At 40.2% G+C, this 12,090-nt stretch overlaps 1 long non-coding RNA gene across 1 annotated transcript in view; it reads left to right on the top strand.

Annotated features, from left to right (window-relative positions):
* Nucleotides 1–8,834: 8,834 nt before the first annotated feature.
* Nucleotides 8,835–12,090, top strand: part of LOC110257584 (uncharacterized) — a 170,833-nt gene continuing 167,577 nt past the window's right edge. Inside the window, exon 1 of the long non-coding RNA XR_014833705.1 lies at nucleotides 8,835–8,964. This is a non-coding gene — a long non-coding RNA (uncharacterized LOC110257584). The remainder of the gene's footprint in view (nucleotides 8,965–12,090) is intronic.

Raw genomic sequence — 12,090 nt, 5'->3', positions numbered from 1 at the left:
ATTCTAGAAAGAACAAACCTAATCTACATTGACAAAAAACAGATCAGGGGTTGCCTGGAACTGCAAGTTGAGTTTGGCTGCGGTTGTTAGAAATACCGAATAATCTATTCATGTGGTATTTACATGGAAATATCACAGCTATTAAAAATTTTCAAACTGTACATTTAACATAGGTACATTTTATTGTATGTAACTAAAATTCTTCAATGGACCTCAATAAAATTTATTTACAAAATCAAATAATGAGGGAGCTCTGTGTAGTGGTGAATAACATTGACTCCAGTCAAACTGCCTGATTTCGAAGCCCAGGACTTTCGCTTTTTGGCTCCATGACCTTTGGTAACTTACTTAACCCCTCTGTGCTTTCTTTTGGTTTACCATTTGAAAAGTAAGGATATTAACAGGGCCTGTCTCAGAGGTTTGTAAAGAAAACTAAGCTTTTCACATGTTTACAATACTATTTGGAAATTAAAAATTAATAAACTTTAAAATCCCTGCCTTACAATCTGGGCCAGACATTGCATTAAATTGGGACTAGATCCATGTGGAAAGGAGACACATGTTATGAAGTGACAAGTCCTTTAAATATATACATTCCCTTAAATAAAAGCTGCCTAAGACTTTCACAAGTCAACCACTTTTTTTAAGAAATCAGTTTTTCTTTTTTTTTCTTTTATTTATTTATTTTTTATTGTTATTTCCCCCATACAGTTTTTTTTTTTTTCGACTGTGCAGCATGGTGACCCAGTTACACGTACATGTACACAGTCTTTTTTCTGCCATTATCATACTCCGTCGTAAGTAACAAAAAAAATCAGTTTTTCTTTGCTCATTTTCCAAAGTAGATTGCTAACCCTTGTTAGTAGATATTAGGTGGATAGTCAACCAGGAAGGATGTCTGCAGTGTGTACGTGCCTGACAGCCCAGCTCACCCAGGGCCAAACTTTCACTAAGAGACACAGAGACAAAGCACCATGTGCAGACACCTGCGCCCTGTCCTCAGAGAGATTACACAGGCTTTATTGACCAGTGCACATGAGTTTATAATGAAGGGTTGTTTCCTTTGTTCAGAGGAAGAAGCCACTGCAGCAAAAGTCAGGAAAAATTAAAGAATATTTAATAGAAATGGAAAGAGTTAGACTGGGTTTTGGAAAATGGCTTAAAAATGGGATGAGTAGGGTCCAAGATGGCAATGATTCCATGAAGTCCAGGGAGCATGCTGGGTCTGGTTTGTGGGCAATTCGGGCTGAAGTAGAAGCCAGGTCTGGGAGCAGACTTGCCTTGGAATGGTGGTAACTTTGTGGCAGATCCTGAGTCTGCTTTTATTGTAGACCCCCCGCAGGCACCTGGTGGTTTCTGAAACAGACTGACACAGTGCAAGCAGTATTTTAGCAAGATTCATTTGGCATATGCATCAAGCATGGAGACAGATTAAAAGAAAGAAAACCTTGTAAGAACTTGTCCTCTTGTCAGTGTTTGATTCAATAATCCAAACTCTGACAGTGTCTCATCTAAAATGTGGCCCTTTGTGATGTGCTTAATTTCTTATTGTCTGCAGTATCCATTTCCATTGTACCTGAGTAGCTCTCCCCAGTGGCTTCTTTATACCTCGTAGACTCTTGCTATTTCTCTGTGCTGATAGGACGTCCCCGCTCTATTGCCTTTAGCCAAACCCTGTTCTCCAGTCAAGCTTCCCCTGCACCATGAAGACTTCCCTGTTTTACCCAGTGGCACTGAGCTGCCCCACCACCTCCACCACCTCTCTCCGAGCTCGTCATTCATTTCAAAAAGAGAGAGAGAGAGTCCTTGTCATTTGTAAGAAATGCAGGACACAGAATACAGGACTTAAAATGAGCAGAGTTAGATTCCCTTGATTTGCTGCTCGTTAGTTTTCTGACTTTGGGTAAATCGTATCTTTTCTCTAAGACATAACAGGCAATCTAAGATTTCTGTTATTCTGAATATGAGATTGGGCATTTTAATGACAATGTTAGGAATTCTATAGTTAATATATATTCATCTGAACAAAATCCATCTTTCATTTTCCCTCATATCACCATCTTCAAGTGTGACAGCCAACAAACACTACTTTCTTTAAATAATGTAAGTTTTACAAAGTCTTTCACAAATATTTTCTCCTTTGATACACATTAGGGTAGATATCATTATTACTCTGTCAGAACTGAGGAAGCAGGTTAACCCCCTGATGACAATGGTGACAACATTTCATAGAAGCATTTTTATCTTTTTTTGTTTGTCTTAGGGCCTTACCTGAAGCACATGGACGTTCCCCGGCTAGGAGTCGAATCGGAGCTTCGGCTGCTGGCCTGCACCACAGCCACAGCCATGCAGGATCCAAGCCGCATCTTTGACCTACACCATAGCTCACGGCAACTCTGGATCCTTAACCCACTGAGCGAGGCCAGGGATCGAACCCGCATCCTCAGGGGTACTAGTCAGATTCCTTTCTGCTGCGCCACAGTGGGAACTCCCCAGAGGCATTTCTATCTTGTCTAAACCTCTCTCCCCTCTTCCTGCCCTGCTTCTCTCTCTCTCTTTCTTACTCCCTCTGCCACACAGCAGGTTCTGAAAGTGCACATATTTTACATCTGAGCTTAACTACTTTCTCACTAATGGCAATTCTGCAATAGGAAAGGATCAAGGTTGTGCCCATGTACACAGTTTCGACCCCCCTTCAGACATTACTGTTTTCTTCCTTATATCAGAAGATTTTGTTAGAGGAATCAGGCAAAGAGATGTAAGCCTGAGTCATCCTGTTATGATATGTTGGGGCTCTGTGGTTTATTTTAGGATCAGTTGCTATTTAGTAATTCATGGTTATAGTTTTATTTTGGAAATGACTTTCATTTTCCATTGGGCATGAATATGTAAGACAAGATTATTATTATTAGAGACCAAAGGTTAGCCTATGGAACTTAGCAAAACATTTTACAAGGCTCAAGTAGAATGTGGCTCTAGGACCTATGACTACAGATGGTCTGCAAAGCATCTATCACCTACCTACACAAGATACACAATCATGTACACACATGCAAGGAAGGAATCAAAGGTGATCTGTCCACAAATGATATATTGTGTGTAGCCTTTTGGCAAAGGGTACACACACACATAAACACACATCTAGAAATGAAAGGAAATTTGCCCGCAAATTACATTGACCAAAATTGCTCCTTGAGATGAAATTTCAGAATAGTCATGAGTTCACTGGAGAGAAAGAGAAGGAGAGTGAGAAAGCAAAAGAAGCCTGAAGATACAGAATACCTTGTTTGTTCAAGGCTAACTTGCAGTATCTTACATCTCTAAGGCAATTTTTCTTTCAAGGATATACCAAACTACCCATTTCCTGCTAAATGTGCATAACGAAATAGGTGCAGGTGGTGGATAACTGAGCTGGAAACGTCCTTCTTACTCCAGGAGCACAAGAGCTCAGAGTTCACAGCAATTTCTGCTTCTGCTCTCTCTCCCCCCCACCCTGCCCCCCGCACGGGTTTGGGTTGTGCATGAAAAGGAGATTCTGTGACTAATATCAATGAGACAAAGAAATGAAAGCTCTCTAATCCCTGGGCCAGGCGCCAGCCGTCCCACTGTACGGGGCCATTGGCCAGAAATCCCACTGTATGCTGGGCCCAAAGCCAACCAGGATTGGATACAATGAGTTTCACAGCCACCTTTTCAGAGCTGACAGCAAATGTCGGGGCACCAACAGCCTTTGATAAGAGCTCCAACTTTCTCTCTAACATTTCTACCCAATAATAATAAAGCTTTTTTTTTTTTTATTTATTAAGCGGTACGCTCTTGAAGATTGCTTAGTGCTTTTAGAGACACACACTCATTCATCTCAATGCCTACAGTGAGAAGGGGTGGGGCTGGTGGCCAAAACTGAGAAACCAATATTCTCTTCCTGTTGAGAGAGAGAGAGAGAAAAAGGGGGCACAGTACTTTAGGCAACAGTTCATTCTATGATTGAAATTTCTAGACAAAGGTCTCACATGAATATTCTTCCTTGGATGAAATGCGTTTGTCGGGAGCTAACTGGACCTTTCTGTGTGATTCCTAATGAGTTGTTTACTTAAAAATGTCTCCTCTCTTCTTAAGACCAGGGGCTTTTGAAAGGCCAAACACATACACAAACCAGTTAATACTGGCACCCCTCATGGAATTTTCTGGCTGTTTCAGATTTAAATATTGATTTCTTTCTCTCACTCCCCCTGTCTCTTCACCATGGCAGCAGCTGTCAGGAAGTTGGGACCTTCATGCCAAGAAAGCACCCGGGAGAACATGTACACCATTAAAATATTTTTTACCTTTTACCTTATTATTGTTCTCAAAAAGCTCTTGAGTAGCTGGCTGAATATTGGGTAACCAAGAAGGGTTGCTCCTCCACCGGGGAAACAGTGGATCCGATTTCCATTAGAGATTCTGAATTATTTAGTGGGAATTGAGGCCTCCAATCAGCTGCCTTCTGAGCACTTGCCCCCAGGCGTCCATCCCCATTCCCGTGCCTTAAGGTCTTCTCTTGAGAACAGAACATGCACAACTTGAAATGTGTTCCTTTTTATTTAGACGGGTTAGGAAAAAGCTTACTTGCCACGAATTAGGTTGCACATGATACATATCCAGGATGCAAAGTGAGAGTCTAGTATATTGAAAGTTAACAGAATTGTGAATACCACATGCAGCCACAACCCATTGTCATTACAAATTCTTATCATAATTTTCAGATTTTGCATTCTTTCAAACTGTAAATGGATAGTAAGTAACACTTAATTCAAGAAGTTAAATTCCTAGTATTCGGTACTTTGCTGACTAACTGCTATATATTTCATGGATTGACATTTTTGATTGACACGAGTGGAAATTTCAGTGGAAAGCTAGACAAGAAAATCAAATGCTGGGTTGAAGGAAGAAGCTAACATATGGATACATATACTTCCCTTTCTATTTCTGTGTTCATGTGAAAGAGTCATTAAAACTGAAACAATGTGATTGACCACATATTATAGATTTGCCTCTTTTTTTCATCACAAACTATGCTTACAAAGAGTTTTTAGGGGATGGATTTGAAGAGATGAACATGGGTCAGATTTGTGGATAACTTTGCCAACATTTTTGAGGAAGTTAGACTTTATCGTTATAGGAATTTCTTGGTATGTGTTATTAGGCCACAAAGTATAATACATCAGATTCCTACTTTAAAGATCTTACTTGGGCTGCGTTGAGCATGTAAAATAGAAAGAGTGAAGCTGAAACATGGACACCAATTGAGATAATCTAGCTGAGAAATCACATGCTTCGAATAAGTAAACCAGCAATGTTGATAGAAAGAGAGTCAAGAAAAAAAATCATTGTCAAGGAGCAGTGGATGACTGGCTGGGACTGGCGAAAGGAAAAAAATGATTCTAAAAAATTCCTAGTTTTCCCCCTTTGTAGATGATGATGACAGCCTTTGAGATAAGGAACAGGATTGGGCTACTAGAGATGAGACCACCTTTAGAAATGTTGAGTTCAAGTAGAGAGTGTATCATTTAAGCAAAATTTAAAAGACATATTATACCATGGCGTAAACCGACAATTTTAAATTCACTTTTTATGTGTTTTTCAAGAAAGATCCAAAACTATGGGCCACTTGCTTTAATTAGTCCATTTATAATGCCTCCCTAAATCAATTTTTGTAAGAGGCTCTCAACCCTTTAATAAAAATCTTTTCAAGCTAGAGTTTGCCCTTTTAAAAGGGGTATTTAATTTATCTTCTTGATGTTTCTATGTGTAGGGTAAAAAGAAACTTAGCTAAGGACTAATTCTTTCATTTCTCCCCAACTTGGGGGTAACTATATCTCGGCGGTTCCCCACATGAGAGTGGCCGGAGAAAAGGGAAATCACCTCGGTGTTTAGATAAAACTCTGGTTATCTGCTGCTTGACAAAATCAGAAGCTTACCTAAGTCTTGTTTCCCAGCTCATCCCCCCCCCCCATGCCCTTCTCTTACCCACTTAAGCAATTATTCTAATGACGCATTAATAAACTTGCAAGCAGAATTTTGCTATTACCAAAGGCTTACAATTTCAGTGTCTTAAATTCTGTTTGCTTTTTGTTGTGTACCTCTTTGTGAGTCTTCTTTTTTGCTTTGTCATTCTTTTCTTTTTGGCTTTCTGTATGTATGCATGAGAGCATCAGAGCTACCTTAAGCTCAGCTCTATTCCCTACCCCAGCCAGGTGAAATTTCACCAGCACCGATTTTACATGTATTGGGCTGGGTACTTGTCTCCAGTTAACTTGACATTCCCATGCTGTTCCCTTCCCTGCTTGCGGGACACTGATTTTGGCTTCATCCCAGTTAGGTGAGTGAGGGAGAGGTTGATGACAGGAGTACCACGGTTGGTTTATGCATACTCTTGAAAGGACTGGAATAACTACTGAGGAAGAAAACTGGTACCAATGAGAATTTTGTCAAAAAGGAAAAATGAGTAGACTCGAGAAGTACAGAATAAAATTTTCCTGAAAAACTTGAAAACTGCACGTTGAGATCAAGAAGATGACTCTAAAATTGAACATTTATTTTGCAGATTAATTCAGGAGTGTATAATAATAACAGGCTATAATCATCTTCATCTTCCAGGCACTAGGGTAAGCAATTTACAAATATCACTTGTAATTCTCACAACCACTCTATGAGGTAAATGACTCATTATCCTACATTTTGGATGAGATCACACAGCTAGAGGGGGTCAAGCTGAGGTCTGAGCCAAGCCTGACCCAGAATATACTCTGGTCTTTTTTAGTCATCATCTGCCTCAATTTTTCATTACATTTTTGCCACATCCTATAACATTTTGATCTGTGGGAAATGAATTATTATGATTGTTCATTTTTTGAAACTCTAAATTGCTGGAGAAAAATCATGATGGAATTCAGATAAGTAGATAGGTTACTATCCTAAAGTGCAGCCTCCATTTTTAAGGATAATTAGGAATGCTCTTAGCTTCAAATAACAGAAAACCTGAGTAGCAATATCTCATGGAACAAGACTTTTGGAACTAGGTGGTTGCTGGCATTGATTCAATGTGTCAAATATTTCCATTCAGCTTGGTGTTTCTGCCATACTGCTGTCCTGCAATTATGTCTACGAGATGGCTGTATCGGGTGGAGCTGGAATGAGGGTTTCCCCTTGAGCATCTCTTTCTTATGGGGAAGGAATAAATCCTTCCAAAGGCAGAAGACCCCTTACATGTTCTTAGTGATTGATGTAGAAGGAGGATTAAGTTGAAGATAGGATTTATTTTCAGCCTCTATGTGAAAGGGAGACAAAGGAAATGCAGGTTGAAGAAAGCTACGGTGTAGCCAACAAACACATCTGCTACAACTATTTCATGACATGCATAGATTGTCCCCCCTCCAATATGATGAACAAATTGTAATTATATGATCTTTTCTGGGAAGACCAAACATAGTTACTTGCACCTAGCTGGGGTTTTTATTGTTGTTGTTTGGTTGGTTGGTTTGTTGGTTGGTTTTTGCTTTTTAAGCCACACCTGAGGCATATGGAAGTTTCCAGGCTAGGGGTCAAATTGGGCTGTAGCTGCCAGTCTACACCACAGCCACAGCAACATGGGATCTGAGCCGTGTCTGCAACCTATATCTCAGCTCACGGCAATGCCAGATCCCCAACCCACTGAGCAAAGCCAGGGGTCGAACCTGCATCCTCATGGATACTAGTCAGGTTTGTTTCCACTGAGCCACAGTGGGAACTTCCTACTCTCACTTTAGAGCCATCTAACTTTATACAATTCCTTCACCTCACCCTTTTCTTCTCAAAGACTTGAATATCAGCATATACTATGTGCTCTGATGTGGATATAGATGAAATGACATAGATGATACTATATCAGAGGACATAGAGCTGGAGGCTCTAGACTAACAGTGGGAAAAATGTGGTGATGAAAACAAATTAATTCACATGAACATAGCATTTACTATGTTCCCGGTGGTGTTAACAGGGGTCCAACTCCATGGCAGTGTTGAAGATCACTGGAGCCAACATGGTACAGATCCTGGAAGAATCACAGAACTCGGATCCTCTCCCCAGCTTCATCTTTCTGGACTCCATTTTTCTTTTTAATTTTCAAGACGGAGAGTCTGAAAATGAGCTTTTGCGAGGATGCTCCAACTCCGTAATTTCATGATTCTATAGTGTAGTAGTTAGGGTCACTCTAGTACCACAAATTCAGTTACTAAATAGGCCAAAAAACCAGGTAACAGCCCCTCCTGTCCCCGTTCACAAATGGTGTAGACAGCTGGGTTGCCTTTTTTCAGAGAGCAAGGTTCTGATTCAATTATCTATGCCTGTGTTGTAACAGAGAAGGTTTGTACTCTATTACAACCTAATCACTAAAGGGATGGCCCACTTCTGGGAACGCTGCCTCTCGAGTAATGAGCATTAAGTTCAAATACCTTTGTTTATCTCGTAGGAAACAGCCTAACCAGGCCCACCTGTGAATGACTGCCGGAAACAGGAAATGTTTGACGTTACGCCCGCCCCTTTCAGTATAAAAGAAGCCTGACCCCCGCCCTCGGGCAAGATGGTTTGTTGGGGGAAGTGTTCTACATGTGCTTGGTTTGCTGGCTTTCTGAATAAAGTCACTATTTCTTGCCCCAACAACTCACCTCTGGATTTCCTGGACTGTTGTGTGGCGAGCAGCACAGCATAGACTTGATTAAAAAAAAAAAAAAAAAAAAATTGGTGCAGCCAGCCAGGAGGTTTGTTACTCTCCTCGTGGTCCGCCAGGCCCGGTTGGGGAATTTTCGGGGAAGCTCCTAGCAGCTGCCGGGACCACTTGTCCTGAGGATCTTCTCTTCAAAATTCCCCACTGCAGCACTGGTTGCCCCAGCGCTTGGCATTTGGAGCAAGGCATCAACATTTGGGAGCCGGCGGACTCCGTGCAGAAGGGTAAGTGGCTCCCTCTGGGTGTGTACAGACGGGGACTCTCTCTTCTCCTGTTGGGGTCTTTTTCTCTGGAATAAGCCAATTTGTTTTGCGTTTGAGTGTGACACCCTCTCGGAAAGAGCAAAGAGTAGTTGGGCTTTTACTTGATTTGTGAACCAGTTTGTTTCTTTGGATGCTAGCGTTTGTGCGTGCAGGTCGTGTTTTGTCTGTTTTGAATTTCTGTCTTTCAAAATGGAAAGTATTTCAACACTGTCTCAGAAAAGTTCTCCGAGGTGTGTTTGGGATAAGTGATCTGATGATAGGTATGAACCCAGAGGTGAGAGGAAGATACTTGATTAGGAAAATGTGTGGCCACTGTACCCGTTAGGATCTCCACTAGGGGCTTCGGTGTGGTTATCTTGGGACCCTGAGCCCCAGGTTCTGCCACCTTTGCTGTGTTAATGACGTCATGTATGGTCTCCTGTGTTGTTGGTTTATAATATGTAAAGCCCCAAGACCAAACTTTTGTCTGAGGAGTTTGTTGAGGATTTTCCGCTTGTCCTTTGGGTTATTCATTTAGCTTTCCTTGGCATTATTTCTCCATTGACAACCAAGTCAGTTTTGTGATATTTAAAACTTTTACTGATGTTGAGTGGAGGACAGGAACAGGAAAAAAACAAAACTCAAACCTGTCTTGTTCTTGCCCCAAAGGGGGACATTCCCAGGAAGAAAAATGTTCTGCTTGGTTCCTAAAATCACCAGAAGGTACACATGGAATTAGAAGTCTTTTTCATCAATATTAGTAAAAGGAGTTTAGTTATCTAGACAGGTGACCTTTATCTCTCATCTACCAAAAAACCCAATTGGAAACCCAAGCTCTTTTGTAACCTGCAGGTTTTATTGTTGTACCTGATTCATGGCTGAAATTTTGAAATGGGAACTACAAGTTCCCTGTGTTTGTACGTGTGTTATTGATGTGTGGCATTGCCAAAATTAGTGTGTGAAAGAGCTCTACGTTATTGATTTAAAGGAAATTAAGCACTTCTATAAATACTCAATTATAAAAAATGGGCCAGAATGAATTACGGGTCTACATGGTATAGGAAATAGGCAGTATTGAATTAATATCTGGCACTAAAGTTAATTTAAGCTGGTTGGTTTGATGGACAGACATGTCTTTAGAGTCATCAGCATTAAGTATGATACTTTTACTGTACCTGAGTTTACTAGAACTCAAATAACATCTCATTATTCCTGTTACAAAACTTGTCAGCAAGAAAATTAACAATATGACAAAGCTTTTAAGTAAAAAAAAAAAAAGTAAGAATTTTAGGCAAACTATAGGAATGTTGATGTTTGAGGAACGTCTATCTAAATTAGTCTCTCCAGCTTTTTGTAACTAGAAACTAAACTAAGTTAAATGAAAAGAATCTACTGACTATCTGGGTCATTTCAAATAGGATAAAATATTAGAATATTAATTGCTGGGCAGGTGTAAGTTTACCTCCTTTCTTAGAGAAAGACCAAAGCATGTTTCTCAATCATGAGATGCTGGTATGACAGTTTACAATTACTTGCTCCCTGGTTTTCTTTAGCAATTAAGGTTTTAATGTTAAAAATTATAAGGGAAATATTCTGATATGTAAAAATGTAGGATATGTGTTCAGCGAAAAAGGTGTGGGGGATAAAAATGCCTTTTTTTAAAGGGAAAGGGTGCTTTTGTCCTAGAGAAAGTGGAAGCACAGATTAATAGGGATACAGAAATCCTGGAACGTTTGTGGAGGAGGAACACTGACAAAGTTTTGTGCATGGTCCAGACTGGCTAGAATAAGACTGAATTTAAGAAAATTATTTTTAAAGGTAAAGTGGTATAAAACCTGAATTTGGTTCTCGAAGAGGACAACGTTTTATTTTGATAACTGAGCGTCTTTGTTTAAGTGATAGCTATTTGGCTTTGAGATCTTTTATCACTGGTTAGAACTTTTTTGATATTTTTTGACAAACTGCCTAAAGATCAAATTCTAAATGAAGTACATTTGACCTCTAGCTAAATTTGAGTTTTCCCAAAGGGTCCCCAGAATGCCTCAAATTATGTTTGCTCTCCATCTCAGGAGAGGATTATTAAATGAATGGGCTTATTTGGTGTGCTAAGTGAAGTGGGAAGCATTGTCAAATAAGTGGTGATAAAACTTCTGAGGTTCTATCATATGGGTAAATGTTATTAATATACACAGTCTGAAAATTGTATGGAACTCCTAAAATTCTGGTATTTCCTTGCAAGTGATACGCCATCATTTTAGCCATTATCTTAAATTGTCATATGTCACAACATCAACCAAGTTTCTCTTCAATGGCATTGTAATCCTGGTTCGTGGATGCCAAAGCATGAAGGCATTCTTTTTTTCTTTTGCCTTTTAATACATTTAGTATTTTATTGAAGTATGGTTGATTTACAACACTCTATCAACTTCTCTGCAGCAAAGTGACTAAGTTATACATATATATTCTTTTCCATTATGATTTATCACGGGATATTGAATATAGTTCCTTGTGCTATATATTATATATTGTTTAAAAAGGTCTCCTTGTAATGGTTAGAGATGATCAATTGCTATTTACGGTTTTACAGTGCCTTTTGGAGAACTCTATTTTGTGAAGAAGTGGGGAAGAATGATAAAATCCTTTTATGTGAATGAGTTTGTGCTATTATATCAGGGACAATAAAGGGAAGAGAATGGACTTGAGGATATGTGGCTTCAAACCTTGCCTTCTGGCTGAGCTAGCTGTCTCAGCCACTCTGGTGGTTATGCCGCTACCTTCTGTTCCTATCCAGCCCCAATTCCTGACACTGGGGCTGAGCACTTGCCCTCCTTCTAAGGATCAATTAGAGAACACTGTGTTAGTTTCTAGGACGCAGGGACTTGATCTCGTGTCATAATCTAAGACCCAACAGGGCAGCCAAGTTGGCCCAAGAGCCACTCCCAGGGCAGGGTAATTTCCATTGCTGTTACACATAGAGGGGGCTAAATGCAAAAGACCAGCCAGCTGCGTTGCTCAGACTTGTTCACTGGGAAGATTGCAACCCTCCTTGATAGGGAAGACCCTTTATACCTGAAGCCCCTTGGCAGCCCCCACAGCTGAACTGAATCT

This window comes from Sus scrofa, chromosome 18 (genome assembly GCF_054392235.1).
Source record: "Sus scrofa isolate SSC_HxYL_T2T_F1_AM1 chromosome 18, Sscrofa_HxYL_maternal_Yorkshire_Landrace_v2.0, whole genome shotgun sequence".
In the NCBI taxonomy this organism is placed as follows: domain Eukaryota; kingdom Metazoa; phylum Chordata; class Mammalia; order Artiodactyla; family Suidae; genus Sus; species Sus scrofa.
The sequence above is the reverse complement of the archived record's forward strand: the minus strand, read 5'-3'. Positions and strand labels throughout refer to the sequence as shown.